Consider the following 12098-nt stretch of genomic DNA (forward strand, 5'->3'; position numbering starts at 1 on the left):
TGATTTACATTATGCCCATATTAATTTTACCATTTATTGATACAACTAATTGGTCGATTTGATTAAATTTAATGAAGTTAGTTATTTTAAAGAATATATTAAAATATTTTTGGGGGTTTCGCACATGCATATGCATGTACAACTTTGAAGTGCATCAAAGAAGAGAGTATTGGTTGTATATTTAAGACAAACCATAATGAGCATACAAAAATGTGATCATCTACTGAGTCTATTTGACATCCTTCGACTGTTGGAAACCTGATCGCAATATTGTTACCAAGCCAAAAGAGGAGTGCAACAAATTAGAACGAAGGAATCATCGGTTTTTGGTCATCAACAATGCTCGGGCTGAAGAATGAGATGCCAGGCCAAACTCCTTTGAGGGAAATGACTTAGTAAACATAGCCAGAACCTACTTTAGTGAACAACATTGAAAATTACCAAGCAATTTTATGGCTTGGGTCATTCTACTAGTGCTAGAGCATCACAGATTTTGAGGCAAATAATTCAGAAGACTCAATCTTTCATTAGACTAGCCATGAAGTGGTTCCTGACCTAGTGATATTTTTATGGGGATTCTATCTATCATTGTAGTATCTCTATTCAAGATCACTGCAGTTCCTCTTCGGGCGGCTGCAAGACGGATGACCGCTCATAGGTAATTGGGTACGATGGGTGTTACCTCTCAGATTGTGGCCAATATTTCTAACTGTGCGCCGCTCGGGCTTAGAGCATGTGAAACCTTGTAAGGGTGTTGAGACCATAGCATGTTACAAAAAAGCCCTTTTTTTGAGACCTCAAAAATTCATGAAATGGATAGCTCATTTTTTGCTAGAAGCTAAGGGTATTTATGCTGGACTCGTAACGATAGACTAGAGTTAACTTGGGAAGAGTAGAGGCGGTTTCGATTGCAGTGGCAGGGACGAAGCAAGAGTAGCTGACAAGAGACAGTAGATCTGGATAGAGTCTTGCTCATAAAGGAAGAGTAGCATGCTAGCGTGGCTTGCTTCGCTTTTCGACGCTCTGCTCACAGCTGTCGAAGTATGATGAAAAATGAAAAGTGTGTAGGATTGGTGCTACAGTTCTTGGTGCAACTATGGATTTCAAACCCTTTTCGGATCAAGGTCTTGGCAACCATAAGTTAGACCATTGGGCCCAACTAAAAAGTACTTAACCTGCATCAAATATTTAAGAAATTGTTCTAAAGTCTTTTCTAAGACTTCAAGCTAGAAAGGGAAATATGTCATGAAAGTTTACGAGCCATTTCCTTATTTGTTCATTGCAGTTTAAGCCAATCAAAACTTTACACGGACTCGGGAACTTATTGCATCAAAATAAAGATGGCAAGCTGTGATGCTTTGAATCGAATTCTGCTTGATGTATGATGAGATGACTATATGTATAGGGATTCTTTTCATCATTGAGTAACAAATTATGAGCAAGGGAGTCAAACTGAGATACATTCTGATTTTGATCGTAAAATGCTCGGATGTTGATGGAGATGGGTCAAAGGGGCTTAATGTGTACCCATGATACGTCTTGTTTTCAACTTTTAACTAATTATACACGTGCATATCAAATTTGATCCATTTAACTCTGCTGAATTTAGAAGAAGACTGGTCATCCAAAAGTCCTAAAAGATGGTGGGTTTTGGATTGGTTCAGATGAAATCAAACCATTTCAATTGTTTTAATTTGATATAAAACTTAACACCATGGTGCAGATGAATCTATTATGTTGGAAAATATACTTCTGAACTATGCCACGAGATTGTGCGAGGGTTGTGAACTAAGGATCTTGACAGGAAGCTGATAATCACTTTAGCTTTATGCAAGAGGGGTCAAATAATGAAGTCCTTTTTCTATTCCAGTGCTTGGGGGGGATTTTTAGAGGAGCCCCAAAAGCATATGATTAAGTGCTGCAAGCAGTGATTTGAGCAGCGTTAAGGTAGGTTAGGTGATTGGGTGAACTCAGATATTGTTGATGCATACTTAGAAGCAGATACTGATAAATAGTTTTGAAGAAGTACTAATTGTAATCAAGAACCTTGTTCTCTATATGCTTACGTTGTTGACATGGCTATGTTTTTTTCTGGGTATTGTCTATATCTAGGATTGGATTACGGTGTAAGACAATAAGATACTGCTGGAGAAAAAAAATGTCAAACAAAAATGAAGTTCATAGATTGATGTGAATGAGACTCAAATTGAGACCCAATAATTTCATTTCTGAGATCATGGAGTTATATTTCTTTTTCTTTTTCTTGCCTTTATTGTAGAAGAGTGGTGGAATGTTTTAGAGGCAGACAAAACTTGTTTAATTTCATAAATGGGACTTGGTTACATATCCACTCAGTCACATATCCAGAATGTTGGGCAACAAATGTGGTTGGCAGGAAAAGATACCCATTGAGTGATGAGAATATTAAGGTGGATGCATCATAAAATTGTGAAAGATGGAACTAGAATTGTTAATTAGGATAATGTGCTACTGTTCAATGAAGGAAAAACAGTAAAAGATAATTTGTATGGAACAGACAAACAAAAAGTGAAACCAACCAAATAATGGTTGTTATCAGAAAAGAATCTAAACAGCTTGTGCTGACAAGGGCTTTGGACCTATAAGATGCTCAAGAAGGATTTTGAAAGCTGCATCCAGAAATAGGGGTCAAATTTATTGATCTCGCTAACAGTAGTGACTACTAGTTGTCCCACTCTGATATCAAAATGATGTAACTTTTCTTTTATGAGTGTATGCTAACAGTATGAAACATGCATTTGTCTTCAGAAGTCTGTGGATATGAACTTTACTATTGGCTTGACCATGCATACTTTCTTTTTTTCTTTTGATGGACAAGATGGTATTCACCACTCTTTCTGACATCTGGCCCCTATTTGCTGACTTGTAGCTTGAAAAATCTTGCTAAATGACCAGCGTTAGTAATAATATCCTGGTGGGTCATAGCATCCTATAAACTACGATTAATTGAGTGATATTTTCTCCCAAGTTATTCTTGTTTGTTTCTAACCTTACATGATAGGATAGTTTGATCATAATTTTGTTGTGGTCTTCATAGTGCTTGTTATGGTGCATATATAGGTATGAGTTGTGTGTTACATCTAGGTTGTGTTATGGTATATTGACCACAATGGTGGATATAATACTTGTATGTATCTTCTACTGTCCTATGGCTTGCTTTTCAAGCTTTTTTTTGTAATTATTGTAAGGGTTTCAAAGTTGACCCAATCCAAAACAACCCCTTTTTTTTTTTGGTACATCGGCTCCTCAAACCAAACGTAAATGAGTTCAACCAAGAAATCAGAAAAAAGAAGCTGGCTAAGCGAGTAGGGAACATCCGCCTGGTCCCTCTAAAGAAAATTTTCTGAGTGCTGCGCCGTGTAAGAGGCTACTTAGTTAGCAGCTGTGTTGGCCTTCCGATACATATGCGTGGCCCTAAAGGAGCCATAGTCCCCTGCCATCCGCCGAATCCGAATGTCACAGAGCAGGGACTACCCATCCGACTCGGAGGGTCGCCCGCAGATTTCCTTTATCACCGCAGTCGAGTCACCCTCCATAAGAATGTACTCCGCACCCAGAGTGCGCCTCACGAAGGAGAGCCCATCCTACGCTGCCCGCAGCTCCGCTCCAATAGTAGAGGTGTCGAAGATCCATTGACCGCCAACCATCACAAATCTGGAGTGGTGATCCCTAATGATAAAGCCCACACCCCTCTTGCCTCGTTCAGCAGCACTGCCATCAAAATTTATCTTGAGAAAGCAAGGGGATGGGGGCTTACAGGAAACATAGACAAACCTGATCGTTGACTTAGCTGGATGAGAGACCCAGATGTCCCTAGCTGTCTCAGGGGAATTAGATAGTGCATTGCTGATGAACTCCGACGCATGGAGCAAGGCTGGCCGCCACCAGCCTCGGATGTAGCCACTTGTCCTCGAAGATCCGGGCGTTCCTATCTAGCCAAGTATGGTGGGCCAAATAGGCACACCGGCCCCCCCACTCCACCGTGTCAGGCCTCCTCGCAGATAGCCGCAAGAGCAAAAACCTCCCTTGATGACCTGCCTCATCCGACGTCGAGGCCAAGCCCCGCGCACGGCCAAACTTGTGTTGCACGCGGACAATAGAAGAGGGCATGGCAAATGGTCTCCTCCGTCGCTGGGTAGGCCCCACAGGTGGGGGAAACCTTCAACCCTCTGCTCGCCAGCACACCTCCGGTCGGTAGGCACCCCCAGGCCACCTTCCAAATGAACAAGGCAACCCGAGGGTGGATCCACAGTTGCCAGATCCACGTTCCCTCTATCTGTCGTGTCGGAGCTCTTGCTATCAACTCACGGAGGTCCCGAACGCTCACCCTTGGTCTACCGAGTTTGCTCCAGACCCTCCTGTCAGCCCTCTCCTTTTAATCACTTTTGATGATCACTGGAGCCTCTGTTGATTAGCCCAGTTGTTGGATTTGATTTGTGTATGCTTTGCCATCATGGAAAGTTCCGATGGATCATGTCAAAATAAGATGACTGTTTTTTGGACAGCAATTGCTGAGTGAATTGAGTTTTGGAAAACCAGTTTGGCTTGTCTGGAACGGCACAAAATGGATGCCAAACACTGATGATTCGAATATTTGAATTCACCATGATTGCCAGCTGGAATTTCTTTCGCTTTCTTACCTCTTTAGTATATGTTCCTCCCCAAATTAATTTGGGAAGGTTGGTGGTACGATTCCATGCCTTTCTTAGCATGTCTCCCCAGCCATGAGGGCTTCAATGATTATTGGTGATGATGCAATAGGAAAAGGAAGAAGGGGCGATTTGATCAACGAGGTTATGCTTTGAAGATCAACATGCAAATAGAAGAAAACTGAATTGAAGAATTTTTCACTTGGTGAAAGAAATTCTCTTGAAAAGAAATTTATTAAGATCTCAAAGGTTGTCCCTTACAATGTATTACATGCATATTTATGGAACATGACACCTTAACCCTAATTCGGGCATTAAACCCAATAGGATCCGACAATAAGAAAATATGCTAGAATTATTCTATTATAAATATGGAAACATGACTAAAAGTTGATACCATCCCTAATAGAAAATTTATAAGAAAATCTGCTGAAAATGTTTGAAATAAATCAAATTTTTTATTTGTAGTTTCTGCTCATAAATGTGCTGACTTCTTCGGTGCTTGGCATGGTCTAGTTGGTCATAGTACCCGTTGGTTGCACTTTGTGCTGTATCAGATGATTAGTTCTGATAGCTCTGCCCTGCTTTTAGGATTACAATGCTATTTTGTGGGCTTTGGCCAATGAGCCTTGGAATAATCCACCTAATTTTGCACAAGCTTTTGTTCAAACACCATTTTTTTTTTATTCTTGTTTTTGGTTTTTCTCGCTTTGCTATTTTGCTTGGTTTCACACCAGATGCCTGCCTTTTGTTGTATATTAGCTCGTTGCCTATGTTGTGTTTGATTCCTGCTTCATCATGTAGGCTCTTTCTCACTATTATTCTGACATAACTATCTTGCTAGGACACTCTTTGTCTGTCTTTTGACCAATCAGCTTGTTGACTCATGAAGTGGCATGCTGCTTGGATTCTCGATCCTCCTTTATCAAAATCTTGATGTTTGAGAAAGAGAAGTTCATTTAGATGTAAGTGATATAGGTTATTCTTAATGAAGGCTTTATGCTTGCTTTCCAACTTTTATTCTGCAAGTCACATGCTTTGGGTCATGTTATCCTTGCTGCCAAGGATAAAGTACTGGTCTCTAGCCATTCGTACAGACTGTAGTGAAGTAGAACAATACCTGGAATGCCTTTGGTACTAGTATCCCAGAAAAGGAAAAAGGAGAAGAAAGCATTAACAACAAACCCAATTGGGGCTGGCTGCTTTGCTTCAACTAACATTCTGACAGCACTTACTGGTGCCATACTGGAAGGCACCCTATTGGTATGGGTCCTAGTTTTGAGAATTTATATCTTGTTTGCTATGTAAAAAGAAAAATTCTAGACTTGTATACGCATGTTTATGTGTGTGTATATAGATACACATACATACATACATATATATAACCGATTATTGTCGTCAAGTTCCATCTCCATATCCTACTCCTAACCAAGTATTCTTTATATCCTTTGCATGCGAAACATCAACTAACTTGCTTACATTTATTTCTGGTGCATTTTTTTTGGTAAAAGGTTTGGACAAGCTACATTGACTTCGGTAACAGTATATAGATTTTTGGATTTGCATCGATGCTTCATCTCTGTAATTGCTCCTGGATGGTTTTCTTTTATATCCTTTATGTCTGAAAAATCAATCATTTTGCTATAATTTTTGGTACTACATAAGAGTTTCTATTAAAGGTTCTGACATGCTAGATAGTTTTACTTTGTTATGATATGTGTGTATATATATATGTGTATATATATATATGTGTATATATATATATATGTGTATATATATATATGTGTGTATATATATATATACATTTTTTTTTCAAATTTGGTTCCTATCTCTATAGTTGTCCTTTTATTTTTTTTCTTCAATGTGAAATAATATTTAGAGCTTATTTCATATGTAAAGAATATAAAATTTAAATGCATATTGAACACTGAAATTCATTTTAAACTTTGTAACCATGTCACCTAAACCTTGGAAACTCATAATTTGCTTGCAAAATTCTATCATCATATCCTAGGTCTCTCTGAGCCATGATTTCTATAATTTCATAACGAATCATTGCTGCAATTTCTTTTTCTTAAATCCACTGGCATTGTGTTGAGCATTTTGTCAAGTACTATAAAACACTGAACTATGGTGATTAGGACCTTCTTTGGAAAGAGGAAACTTGAGCACAAATTAGAAGCTATCCTGTTATGAGATTTAGAAGGGGCTTTGCATAGTAATGCTTTAGAGAAAATCAGTAATGAGGTTTGACAAGCATCACAAACTACTTGGTAAACCTGAAATAAGGTACAGAAAAAAATCCATTGTGCTGAATGTTTTATAAATTTCAAAAAAATGTTATGAATCACATGACAGTATAAAATGCGTCTTTCGAACTGGTGTTTCTTCCCTTTTTGGGGAACGGTAAGTGTGCGTACTAGGTCATTCTAAAGGAACTTTATCTCGGGAAAAGATGGAGGAAAAAATTAATGATGAACCCAACAGTTAGTATGTTATTTCAGAAAAATATCTTTCTTTTTTTTCTTTTAAGTTCCTTAAGCAAGCAATAATTGGTCTTTTTTTTTGGGTGCGGGGTGGGGGTGGTAACACCATGTACAGTCATTATAATGTGTGCATAACATGCATCTCAAATGAAGTTAAGTGGACCGACGATTGGGCGGCTGTGCTAACATGGGTTGGTTTTTGTTGAAATTCAAGTAGGCCTGGTTGCAATTTGAAGGATTAGACAGCCTGACCTGGCTTGAAGTCAAGTCAGATTTGATTTTAGGCTGAAGGCTCAAACAATCTATCCCAACCTAGACCAACAAAAAAAAAATCCCTACAGCAGGGCTCCAACCCAAACCTAACTATAATAAGAGGGTTCACATCCAATCATGGTATGTTGTACGGGCCGGTTCAGCCCATACTGGACCGGTCCGGTCCAAGCGTGGAAAATGGTTCCGGCCTCAAGAAGGCTGGAACCGAGCGGTACAAGCCTGATACTTGTGCGAACCAGACCTATGCGTGGGGGGCAGCATGCTCGTGTGGGCGCTCTTGGAACCGCGCCCGCACGCGGTTCCCCGCGCAATGGGGAGCTCGCCCGGGCGCTGCCACTCTGTGGCATAAAACTTCGTGTGTGCCTCACGCATCCACCCGTGCGTCTGTTCCGCGCGTCCGCTTTCCGGTTCAATACTGCTTCAAACCGGTCCGAAATGGAATCGTATCGGTCCGGTAGGCGATCGGTACGCCGTACTGATACCGGTACGACGTATCTTGCATCCAATACAATCTAAAACTGCCCCAAGTAATGCTATGGGGCCCAATCTTGTTACCAGAGAAGGCCCATCACAGCTGGCATGCCATGCGACTGAAAGGGATTGGTGTAGAAGGGCTTTAGTGGTAGGGCTAAGGAAGGTTAGAAAGAAAAGAGAAGGGAAGTCATGGTTAAAAATAACGGTCGTTATAATGTTAATAATGATTTTTGAAGTATGCATATTAATAGTTGGTTTTTAAATCATGGCTATTATTTGTCTGTTGTCCCCTTATAACAACTATTATTTAACAAGAACAGTGCAATTATTTGACATTTATTTCTTCATGAAATAAAATAATTTTAAAATTTAATCTTTTTTTGACAATTTTTCTTCACAATAGTTTGTACCCCAAGGAAAAGAAATACATTTTGATTGAATGAAAATTCATGGACACTAATGATTTTTTTAATCTTTTATTGCTTGTTATTTTCTATTACAATGTCATTTTATGGCCATTATAGTAGCCATTATTATATAAATATATCTAAATCATATTAGTTTGGGGCAAATAATGACCATTTTGGTGGTCAATAACAGTTTTGGTGACGTCCATTGTAACATAATAATGTTATTATTGAAACTTGGAGAGAGTGTTGGTAATGATGGAATAAATGATACGCCATTATTTTTCTATTATTTTCCATTATCAGGTCATTATAATAGCCATTCGTAACCACAATTTTAAAAATAATAACTCCAAATCAAATTTGTTGGGGTAAATAATGGCCGTTGTAACCGGTTATAATGATCAATAATGATTTCAATGAGGCCTGCTAAGACATAATAATTCTGCTATTGAAACCTTTATTGTGGTCTATTAGTTTCCATTATAATGCAGTTATAACAATCATTATCATTGTCATAGTGTTTTATAATAAATAGTTCCAAATCAAATAGGTTGGAGCAAATAACTATAACAGCCAATGACAATTGGAATAAGGTTTTGTTACAACAGGGCAACGTTTTTATTGAAACCTCGGGGGAAAGAAAGGAGTAAAATAGAATAGGAATATAGGTCAAGAAAAGAATAGGGGAGGGGAAGGAATAAAATAAGGAAAAAGGATTGAGAATTTCCAACTTTGAGGAGAGAAATAGAAATGGTAAAATGGCATTTTTATCAAACTGAGTGAACAAAATTTATATCGATAAGCCAGAGGATAGGGGAAAATGGATATATAGAGAATTTTAACAAATATTGCAATTCACAGGATACATGTAACCAGATTTCTATTAAGATACAAGTCTCCAGCTAGTCTTGATCTTTCCCCTATTGACACCAAAAATGATTTGGGTTTGAAAATTTTGGAGTTCGTTTTATTTTTGTTTGGTCGTTCAAACAATTGTGTTGGGTATGTGCATTGCGTTCGTCTGTTTTGGTGCTTAAGCTAACCTATCATGGACCTCTGCAGGGGCGTAGACTAATGGAATTATTTTAAAGTTATGACAATATGCATTCGTAAAAAAATAAATCAGCTCATTGGTTGCCTTAATCAAGTTTTTGCTGCTATTTCTATTTGCAATTTTTGCATGACCATCTAACAGAACATGGGACCTGAGACCTTCCATGGTTTATCAGATCCAGACTCGACATTAATGTGGCTGAAGAGCTTGGTCATTAGATCAATTGCCTATAAGTGAAAATAATGGACATTTATTGGCAGATTGTTTAATTTAAATACCAAAAGTGTGAAACATTTGTGTCTTAAATTCATAAGTAAAGACTTTTCCTATGTCAGTTAAGATACCAACCTGTAACTAATGGAATCAGTTAAAATACTTACATGCTATTGGATTGGTTTATATAAAGTAGGATTAAATGGACTAAAAAAAATCATCTACAGCAGATTTGAAAAAAAATTCCAATCCCCTGGATTAAAACAGAGCAGTAAGGGTTTCCTCTGATTTTCTTTAAAGAAATTAAATTACTGTTTGAGACTGAGAGAAGGAAAGGTTGATTAGATAGAAGAGGGGATTATGGGTAGAGAGTAGGGAGCGTACTTGTTTCTTCTATCCATCATCGTGCCTTCGAAAACCACTCTTAGTGCTCCTTTTCCTCATTTCTGTTTTCATCCTGCTTGGGGCTTGTTGCTTTTCTTGACTATTTCCTTGAAGAATTGGGTACTAAATGGCTTATCTAGTTTATTCAAATTTGTTGGATGGCAGATTTGTAAAAAACCACAAGCGCAGGTGCGCGGACACACACAGACACCCCAGGATGAAATAAAGATAGAGGGACAGAGGGAGGGGGTGGTAAATGGGTGATACATTGTGTTCTGTCATGTATACTGTATTGATTAAATTGAGGCCTTAAGCCTTGCAATGTTGAGTTGAAATCTTAAATCCGTTTTTAGGTTCTTACTGCACTTAATAAATTGATGTCTTATGCCTTGCACCTTTGAGTTAAAAATATTGCTATAATGTGTCTGCCTTTAGCTTCTTATATTGGACTTCACTGATCAAGAGATCAGAAGAATGAGAAGAAAGAACAAAAAACAAAGCCTATAGTCCTAAGCTTCTTTAAGCTGGTAGGACCTGACTGGTATAAAGTGATACTTTCTACTTTGATCTACCAAATGGTGCTGACTCTTTGGTTGCTTAATGTTACAATACTCTATACACTACAATTTCTCTTTGACTGCTGCGTACCTTGCTGTTCTATTAGATATTCAATTGCAGGCAGGTGGAGGCTTGCCAACTTTGGCTTGCTGTGCTGTGGAACTCAAAATTGTGGACTCGTTGTTATATAGTTCTTATAGTTTTATGAACTTCTGTATCATTCTCTTAATTGCTATTTTGTTGCTCCTCTAGCTTCTACAATAAATGGAAAAAACCTTTGAGCTAGTCTCCAGCCAAGGTCTCACAGAGCTGTCAGTATTCTATCCTTTTTCTTGAAGGAGATAAAAATGAAAGATCCCCCAACTTCAGATTGTATTCATTGAGTGGTTAATCTCAAAATCGTGAATGAATAATGAATTTGTTTGGGATTCTTGATGCAGTGATGCTGTGTGAATGACCCTGTAAATGGCATTTGAAGCTCCCCTTGGAAGACAGGTTGCTACGTTTATTATTATCACTTTTCGCTATGGGCTGCATCTGAATCAGATTGCTAGATTTATGAGTATCAGCATCAACAGAAAAGCAAGACCATGTAATTTATGTCGGCATTTTCTAGTCGAAGCCTAGAAGAACAAAACTAGATGTACATGACTTCATCAAGAAAATAGTAATCATAAGCGAATCCAGGTCGTCTACTGTTTGTCTTCTGTGTTGATCAAGCTTGAGAATTATGTCAAGATCAAAGTACATTTAAAGTTGCATGCATCAGCATGTAGATGGTGTCACTTGCAAATGACCCTGTTCGAATGGTTTCTTGCCAATGTTTTCGCCAAGGATATCAGGCATGTTTTAGCAAGAGATATGGATCATTGTTTTTCAGAGTTGTAGCTTGTAAATTATAATGAAGAGCTCTTCTTTGTTTCTTTTATTTCTTTGGTGTTTTGTGTTTATTTCCTATTGTATTTTTTTTTTTTGGCGCTGTTTGGTGGTTGATTTGTGTAGAACCTTTGGTTGTGGTTTGGAATCGATTACACTAGAGGTTGATTTGGTTTTAGATTTTTATAAAATATATACATGGTACTCTTCTATAGTTTAACAAGCTTTTATGGTGTGGTGGTGCTTTGGCAGTTTGATATACCATATTTAAGTCCGGGGTATGTTTTAATTAATAAAAAAAAGGTGTGGGTAGGATCATTTACACTGCGATGATGCCCTTTTTAATTTGCTATCAAGTGTGGTCTAGCCTAATTTGTTTAGGGTTGCACCATGTTGAGCTGCAGTAACCCTAAACACAAGCTTAAATGCAACTTAATAACAAGCCATGAACGACGAGCCATGTCTACTTGGTTCACACGGTCTGGATGAATAAAAAATATGAAAAAAATGCAACTCATAAGATTAACTGATTGATAAGTTTAAAGATTGAAGGAAAAAATACGGGAGGCTCAAATTCTGTGAGCCATCATTTGGATGTTTAGGCTGTATAATTTGCTTGCCTCGCCTACTAACACCGTCTTATAGCTCGCCAGTAATCATTTTATGAGGAACATGGCTAACA

At 38.2% G+C, this 12098-nt stretch overlaps 1 protein-coding gene across 4 annotated transcripts in view; it reads left to right on the forward strand.

Annotated features, from left to right (window-relative positions):
* Nucleotides 1-11594, forward strand: part of LOC103719254 (inactive poly [ADP-ribose] polymerase RCD1-like) — a 49154-nt gene extending 37560 nt beyond the window's left edge. For 2 of the 4 annotated variants that reach the window (XR_003387915.2, XM_008808402.4), the window contains one exon: nt 10981-11594. The gene's annotated coding sequence lies outside the window, so the exon portion shown is untranslated. Of the gene's footprint in view, nt 1-10792 lie in introns of all 4 variants that reach the window. The other 2 variants (XR_003387917.2, XM_039129363.1) reach the window with 2 other exon arrangements.
* Nucleotides 11595-12098: the final 504 nt, after the last annotated feature.

This window comes from Phoenix dactylifera, chromosome 8 (assembly GCF_009389715.1).
Source record: "Phoenix dactylifera cultivar Barhee BC4 chromosome 8, palm_55x_up_171113_PBpolish2nd_filt_p, whole genome shotgun sequence".
Lineage (NCBI taxonomy): Eukaryota > Viridiplantae > Streptophyta > Magnoliopsida > Arecales > Arecaceae > Phoenix > Phoenix dactylifera.